This window comes from Papio anubis, chromosome 13 (assembly GCF_008728515.1).
Source record: "Papio anubis isolate 15944 chromosome 13, Panubis1.0, whole genome shotgun sequence".
NCBI lineage: Eukaryota > Metazoa > Chordata > Mammalia > Primates > Cercopithecidae > Papio > Papio anubis.
Window position 1 is genome coordinate 53,987,654 of NC_044988.1, and position 8,564 is coordinate 53,996,217.

The 8,564-nt window shown below is 38.3% G+C and overlaps 1 long non-coding RNA gene across 1 annotated transcript in view; it reads right to left on the reverse strand.

The window, feature by feature from the left end:
• The window catches only part of LOC103878285, a 79,072-nt gene extending 70,899 nt beyond the window's left edge, over positions 1–8,173 (reverse strand). Inside the window, exon 1 of the long non-coding RNA XR_002517549.2 lies at positions 7,603–8,173. This is a non-coding gene — a long non-coding RNA (uncharacterized LOC103878285). The remainder of the gene's footprint in view (positions 1–7,602) is intronic.
• Between the last annotated feature and the right edge of the window lie 391 nt (positions 8,174–8,564).

The following is an 8,564-nucleotide window of genomic DNA, read 5'->3' on the forward strand; positions in this document are numbered from 1 at the left end:
AATATATTTACACCATGGGATAAAAAGAAAAAAAAACAATTAGGATTTATATGTGTTTAGAGTTAGGGAGAGCTCCCTGTATCAGTGTAGTCTGTGAGGACTAAGCTCTGATTTTTTTTTTTTTTTTCTATCTTGCCCAAAGTTCTATCTAAGGGGTCTGGGAGTCATGCCTACAAACCACAAATTCTCATCAGATGGGTTTTGTATAACCCTATATATTGTGACTTGCTTTCCAACCCAACTGGAATAACATTATGAGACAAGGAAGAAAATCAAAATTTTTACCCCAAAACATGTTTCTTTGCCATATCTTGAAATGGCCCTACAAAGCTGTCCTTTGTGGGGGAAAATCTGTATCTGTAAAGAATCTATATTAACATAACTAGATCCTTTTCTTCCAGGCCCTCCCAGTCCTAAAGAGATTAACTAAAAGTCTAGCACCTTTTAAAGATTTGAATTTGTCATCTATTTATTGTCTCTGAGGGCATAAACTATGAGACTTCAAAAGAACCTTGGTCTCCACAATTTTTTATCTTAACCTAAACATTTCCTTCATATTGATCCCAGGTCTTTACACAAACTCAACCAATTGTCAACCAGAAAATGTTTAAATTTACCTATAGCCTGGAAGCCCCCACTTTGAGTTGTCCTGCTTTTCTGGGCCAAACCAATGTATTTCTTAAATGTATTTGATTAATGTCTCATTCCTCCCTAAAATGTATAAAACCAAGCTGCACCCCAACCACCTTGGGCACATGTTCTCAGGACTTCCTGAGGTTTGTGTCACGGGCCATGATCACTCATCTTTGGCTCAGAATAAATCTCTTCAAATATTTTACAGAGTTTAACTCTTTTCGTTGACATCTGCCATTTTGTTTTATGGACCTGGAGTAGACTTTTCATGTGTCCTCTCTTTTTATTTTCCAAAGCAACAGTCAGTTTTCTAAATACATTACATGATACACTCATTTCATCTTGACACCAGCCCAATTGTCCCACAGAACTGATGTTTATGGTTTATTTCCCATCAGCCCTTCCAGACAGTACTTACCAGCAAAAACTTACCAGATCACTGCATCTGGACAATGAGATGCCAGACCTCTTACCCATCATGATTTCCTTTTTCACCACCTGCTTCCTGTTGAACAACTCCTTTTCTTTACCCCTCCCTAATTCCTGTTTACCCACATGTAATTACATTTCTTCCCCACTACGTAAATCCCTAACTTGGTCAGTTAGATGGACTTGAGATGCATCTCCCATGTCCACAGCTGCAGCACCCAATTAAGGCCTTCTTCCCTGGCAATATTTGTTGTCTCAGTGATTGGCTTTCTCTGTGGTGAGCGGCAGAATCTAGACTGAACCCTTGGTGTTTTGGTAAAAATCTTCTCAATAACTCTATAAACTGGATCCTACAATTGCTATTTTTCTCCTTTTTCATTAGATTAAGAAATTGAAATATAGAGCAGTTTTGATTTATTAAAAGACCCACACATTGAAACCACATCACAGGTGGGATTTAACCTCAGACAGGTGGCTGTAATCTATGTGCTCTGGTATTTATTTGATACTTTGCATTTCCTTGGAAGATCTGGTGATGAAAAATTACATTACCAATTGTATTCTTTGGAATCCTGGTGAACAGAGAAACAAAGTGGCGAGCATTCACAGAAGAAATATTTGTCTGTTTCTGTCCCAGAATTCCCAAGAAAGTCTTATCTGGAGACTACATTTAGAATACAGAAACTCATTCCACATTACCGTTGTCTATCAATACCATTTATGTAACTACTCCTCACGTCTTAACCTTCTCCTTCCATTCCAGAATGAGGCTAATTTACTTTTCATAACCAAAATGCTCATCAAAGCAGTTTTCTAAAAAGATTTGTTTCCTCTTCTAACAGCAGTTGTCACATTTCTTACCTAGCATCAGAGAACTCAACAACAACTGCAGCCATTAAGATTGTAGAAATGACTTCATTTGCTTTTACATTTGCCTTTTCCCTCTTCTCCCACCTATAGCTATCTTTATATTCCAATAGTCATTTCTATTGGAGTGTGCAGCAGTGGTTGTGAGATGTGTATGTTTCAATTTTCATCGTATGCAGAATTTCCGACAGTCTGCCACTTTGAACTGTCGTTTCACTACCACAGGCAGCTTTTCTTGGAAATCTGACAGTCTGCAAAATATACCTTGCCTTGAAGTTCATGAACAAAACCTTATTGATCACTTAGTCTCTCATTCTCCAAAGCTAGGAAATCATTTAGCTCTTTCATAGATGTCTATATACTTGAATGAATATTTGCATACCTATTCATGTATATATACATTTTTCAATCTTTACAAAGGATTCTTAGAGGGCAGTTTTTGTGTCTTATTGATATTTTTATTCTCTCTGTCCTGTATTGCTTGGTGAATAAATGGATGGGTGAATGAATGAATATTAACTGAAGCCATTCTGCCATTTTGGCCTCATTTGTTCAAAAGCTTGAAATGCTTTCCCCCTCAATAACCTCTTTAAATAACTGCCCATCTTTCAAAATCAATGCAAAGATTTTCTTCTATATTTGCAATTCCCTAACTTGACTGAGCATAAAAGTTATAAAAGTTTCTTGTGAAAAAAAATAAATCCTCAGGTCCTCGTGAAGGTACCAAATCAGAACATTCAAGGAAATGCAAGAATTTTGCATTTTTAGTAAGCACTCTCAATGAGTCTTGTGATCAGGCATGTTGGGGAAAAGTTGAATTGCAGGATATCTCCTATAAACTCTGCTAAGTAATAGTCTTTCCAATTGTTTTGTACCTTCTTCAGAATGCTTTTAAAATTCTGCTTTAAAATACATATTTTTGTGTAAAGTCTAACTGTACTATAAAAGCATATACCCCTGAGAGTTAGAAACTTGCTTTGCCCACATTTTGAATTCACCATAGTAGAGCACAGTAGTGCTTTGCAAATAATAAATATTTGTTGGGTTGAGTCATTACATATACTCTGCACAATCACAGCTTCACATTCAAATAGGTGAGAGAGCTGGAACTTGCTTTAAAGAAAAGTTTGAAATAATTTCAATTTCTTTCTTTCTTTCTCCTTTATTTATTAATAATTTTTAAGACAGGGTCTCACTCTGTCACTCAGCCTGTAGTGCAGTGGATGCAACTCACTCACTGTATGAGTGAATGCAACCCAGCTCACTGCAACCTCTACCTCCTGGGCTCAATTGATCCTCTCATCTCAGCCTCTCAAATAGGTGGGACTACAAGTGTGTGCCACCTCACCCAGCTAATTTTATGTATTTTTTATAGAGATAGGCTTTCACCATATTGCCCAGGCTGGTCTCAAACTTCTGGGCTCAATTGATCTGCCCACCTCAGCCTTCCAAACTGCTGTGATTACAGGTGTGAGCCACTGCACCCAGCCTACTTTTAATTTACAAAATATATTAACACGATGCTTAACATAAAATGGATTCCAATGACATTTTGTTATAAAAATGGAAATGCCTAGTATATTTAGTAACGTTTTCTAATCTTAAATCAGTATTTACATTTTTTCTTGACTGCTAATAGTTTTCTGTTAATAATCAAGAGACATCCAATTATGAATTTCCTAATGCATTAATTAAATAACTGATTGCTGAGAATAGATTAAAAAGATAAAATGAGGATATAATTGAAGAGATTGAGAAGCAAGTGCAAGTTGAGAAAAAATGGATTTTTTAAGGGACTGAAGTTGACACCTAGCAAATGAAACATACTGTTAACTAAATGCAAAGCATAACATCCGTCAGGATGGCCAGACAAGCAGAACCACAGCAGCACACTGAAAATGCAAAGGAACAGGATCTTCAAACAAGAACTCTTCTCAAAATGTTCACTGGCAATTAAGGGCAGTCTATTTTGACAATGCAGAAAAAAACAAAGGGAACCCCATGACAGGTATTTTAACACCACACTGTGCAGATATGGACTCCTATGATGATAAGTCCAGGCTATGTTTTTAAAATGGTAAGAATGATTCATAAGGCTGAGGTTATACTTTTTTTAAGTTTTTAAACTTATATTTTAGGTTTCTAAACTTCATTTCTGTTTCTTTTCATTTATGGAAATTTCAAACTTACAGAAGAGCAATGTAGCATAGTACTTTAAAACCCAAATTCTGGGGATTTTCCACAAGTTGTTCAATCTGTCCCTCAGTTTTCCCTCTGTAAAAGAATGATGTCAATAATAACTAATACATAGGGTTCTTATAAGAATTAAATGTATTAAGGTGCTTACTCCCAGAATATAAGGACTCAGCAAGTGATACCAATTAGTAGTAGCAGCTACAAGCAATTAAAGAGTAATGCATCAAGATGACTTAAGTGTACATAATAAAAAACGGTAACTATCTAGCTTAAACCAATAGGAAATTTAATTCACTTGTGATAGGCAGCATAATGGCTTCCCAAAGGTGTCTCTGTTTTAATCCTAGGAACTATGGATTTGTTACTTACATGGCAAAGGAGAATTAAGTTTACAGATAGAATTAAGGTTGCCAATCAGCTAGTCTTGAGATGATAATATTATCCTTGATTATCCAGATGGGACCAATATAATTACAAGGATATTTTTAAGTGAAAAAAGAAAACAGGTGAGTAGGAGTCAAAGAGAAATGTATATGGAAGTAGCGGTTGGAGTGATGTGATTGCTGACTTTGAAGTTTAAAAGAGGGCAATGAGCCAAAGAATATAAACAGACTCTCAAAATTGAAAAAGGTGAGAAAACAGACTATCTTCTAAAACCTTTAGAAATTGATACAGGCTTGCTGACACCTTGATTTCAGTCCATTAAAACCCATTTTGGACATCTGATTTCCAGAAATGTACGATAAGTTTTTATTGTGTTAAACCACTGAATTTGTGGTAATTTGTTACAAAAGCAAGAGGAAACTATGTCACTCAATAATAGAGTGCAACATAATGAGTCTCCAAAATTGCTTTATCCAGTAGCTCAACAACATCATTAATAACTCACATTTCCTGCATCTTTTCCTTTGCCATCATCAGTGTATGGCAAGCAGCCCTGACAATATGAAATCACTTCACCAGCCTCCAAATTCCGGCCAACATTGTAAACATACGCAGCAATATCTAAGTAAAAATAGATTATATGTCTTTTTATATCTGTTTGATGTTTGACTTTCTACATTATTTTTGGTATCGTTTCCAAAAATATTTATTAATCTTTATTTTATTAAATATATCAATCGTTTTATTTGTGGTTTGCACCTTATTTTGCTCTTATTTAGACTTTCCTGCTACTAAGATTATTTCTCTAAAAGCTGTCAATGTCTTCTCTGGTGATATTTTAAAACCAAAGTGCACTTAACTTTAGGGCATAAGGAACAAGTCTAATTTTAAAATACATTTTCAAACTTTTTAACTTATCCATTTCACATATGTATCACTTCTTGGGCTCTCAAGTCTGCTGCATAGATCAAATTATTTATTTCTTCATATTCTACATGATTTTCATTGCTGTTACATTGTAAAAAAATTCTTGTATGTGGTAGGGCAATTTCCTTCTACTACTTCTTTTTTAAGAGTTGTGACACAATTCATTCCAAATGTATTTTAAAATTAATTGGTTATGCTCCATAAATTATCTTGTTGGAATTATATTTATTTGTATTGTGTTTGCAGATTAATTTGGAAAGTTTTTTTTTATCTTTATGGCATTTAGTTTTTGATCTGGGAAGATATATGTCTCCACTTATTTAAAACAAATTTTACCTTGTATCATTCAATAATGTTTATAGTTTTTTTCATACTTTTGTGACACTTGTAGGTGCCGTATGATTCTTGTTGCAACCTGTTTAAGTCTCTGAATTGCTTTTATTTACATATTTATTTTAGTTTAGATTGATTATTGCAAGAATACGAGAAGATTGCTGATATTTGTATCTAATAAACGTATTGATCTATTTAATTCTAAAACAGATTTCTTGAATTTTCTATGAAACCAATGACAAGTTTTTATTTATATTTTATCTATATTATTGCTATGTCTTTTATGAACTTATTTTGGTTATGACTTCGGTAGAAATATTAAGGGTAACAGAACATTTGTCTTGGTATTGATTATAAGGGCAATTCTATAATTTCCCTATTAAGTATGTTAGTTGCTCTTTTTGTTAACATCCATTAAAAGTTTAAGGAAGTTCCCATTTCAAGGATTTTTATTCATATGTGTGTATGTGAGTGTGTGTGTCTCTGTGTGTGTGTGGTTCCTGATCATTCTTAATCAGAATAAATTACTTTCTATTATAATGCCTAATTTTAGCTTGTAAGCTCAATTTTGAACACTGTTTATTTTGAAAATTTCTCCAGAAAGTTTTTATATTTTTTTTCAGGTGCCTCAGATAGGAACTACTTTTATATTAATTTTCCATGCCAAAAAAGTAATGTAAATTCAATCCCAAAACTCACATGAGGCGGACCTAAAGCTGGAATTCTCAAAAAAAATTATTTTAATTTTTAATTCAGATCTCAGGCATAGGCTTAGAAACTTCTCTACAGTCTACATTTGCAAAAGGATAGATTTTAAGTAGTCTACTTTTCAATAGACGCTAAAGTCTTTCAAGAGTACCATATTTAGTTGCATACCTCAGTTCTAACTCCATGAATTCGTATACCTCATACTTTAACCTTTGTCTCTGGATGGCTAAACCTCAGCACTGTTTGTTATTGATATTAATAAATACCCCAGGAAATGAAAACTTAATATTCTTACCATATTGGCTTGCTGGGATTTTTTTTCTTTGTGTATTCTCAATTTTTAATTAAACTAGGCATCTTAATTGACATTTGTTGCATTTTAAAAAGCATATTAAGTGTTTTGAAGCCAGTAATTGTTCAATGCATGTAATTCAACATATTGCCAGAAATGAAAGCCTCATCTCCAGATTTATATCTATTTCAGTTACAGACACATTTAGGCTTCTTCACTGCTGTAGTGAAGGAGCATGCTGCTCCCTCTGTAGTGTTCTTAAGCCACTACACCACCATTTAATATATGAAGAGGGAGCATCTATTCATTTTCTGCTCCAACAGGGGAGGCATCATACAATCGTGAAGAAGATGTAGTTCCTAGAAACCTGCTGTAGCTGAGATAGTTACTACTTTAGCCACATCCTCTCTAGAGGGAAACTGCTCAGAGAAATGTGCTTGAGCTACCTAGGAGAATTGTTCCCTGGGGAGGTATTTACATTTCTTTTTTTCAGGAGTCTCCCTCTGTCGCCCAGGCTGGAGTGCAGTGGTGCGATCTTGGCTCACTGCAAGCTCCGCCTGTCAGGTTCACGCCATTCTCCTGCCTCAGCCTCCCGAGTAGCTGGGACTACAGGAGCCCGCCACCACGCCCGGCTAATTTAGTAGAGATGAGGTTTCACCATGTTAGCCAGGATGGTCTTGATCCCCTGACCTCGTGATCCACCCGCCTCAGCCTCCCAAAGTGCTGGGATTACAGGCGTGAGCCACCGCGCCTGGCCGGCATTTACTTTTCTTTGATCTCCACTGTACCGGGATAAGCAGGAGAGAGCAGTTACCTAATAGGTTTATACCTACCTAGTTCAAAATGTCCAACTGAGAGCTGTCAATGTGCTAGCAGCCCTCACTCTCAGCGCCTCCTCGGCCTCAGGGTCCACTCTGGGGGCGCTTGAGGACCCCTTCAGCCCACCACGGCACCATGGTAGGCCCTCTGTGCTGGCTGAGGCCTGGGCCGCCTCCCTCTGCCTGCCGGAGGTTTGGAGGGAGGGGCGTGGGCGGGAACCGGGGCTGCGCAGTGCTCCAGGGCCAGTGGTACTTCCTTCCGGCGGGCGCGACCTGGGCCCCGGCGCGGGCGAGAAGGGCCCCGCACACGGAGCGCTTGCCGGCGCCCTCCGGCCCGGTGCAAGTGAGGGGCTTAGCACCTGGGCCAGCAGCTGCGGAGGTTGCCCGCGTCCCCCAGCACTGCCGGCCTGCCGGGGCTGCTCTCAAATTCTCGCAGGGCCTTAGCTGCCTAGGGCCTCCCCGCGGGGCAGGGCTCGGGGCCTGCAGCCCGCCATGTCTGAGCTCCCCAACTTGCGGTGGGCTCCCACGCAGCCTGAGTCTCTCCGAAGGGCCCTGCCCCCTGCTCAGTGGCGCCTGGTCCCATCAACAGCCCAAGAGCTGAGGAGTGCAGGCGCCGCTTGGGACTGGCAGGCAGCTCCGCCTGCAGGCGGATGCAGGATCCACTAGGTGAAGCCAGCTGGGCTCCTGAGCCGGATGGGGACTTGGAGAACTTTTATATCTAGCGGGAGGATTGTATGTGCACCAATCAGCCCTCTGTGTCTAGCTAATCTGGTGGGGACTTGGAGAACTTTTATGTCTAGCTAGAGGATCATAAATACACCAATCAGCACTCTGTGTCTAGCTCAGGGTTTGTAAATACACCAATCAGTACTCTGTGTCTAGCTCAAGGTTTGTAAATACACCAATTGGTACTCCCTATCTAGCTAACTCTGTATCTAGCTAACCTAGTGGGGACTTGGAGAACTTTTCTATCTAGT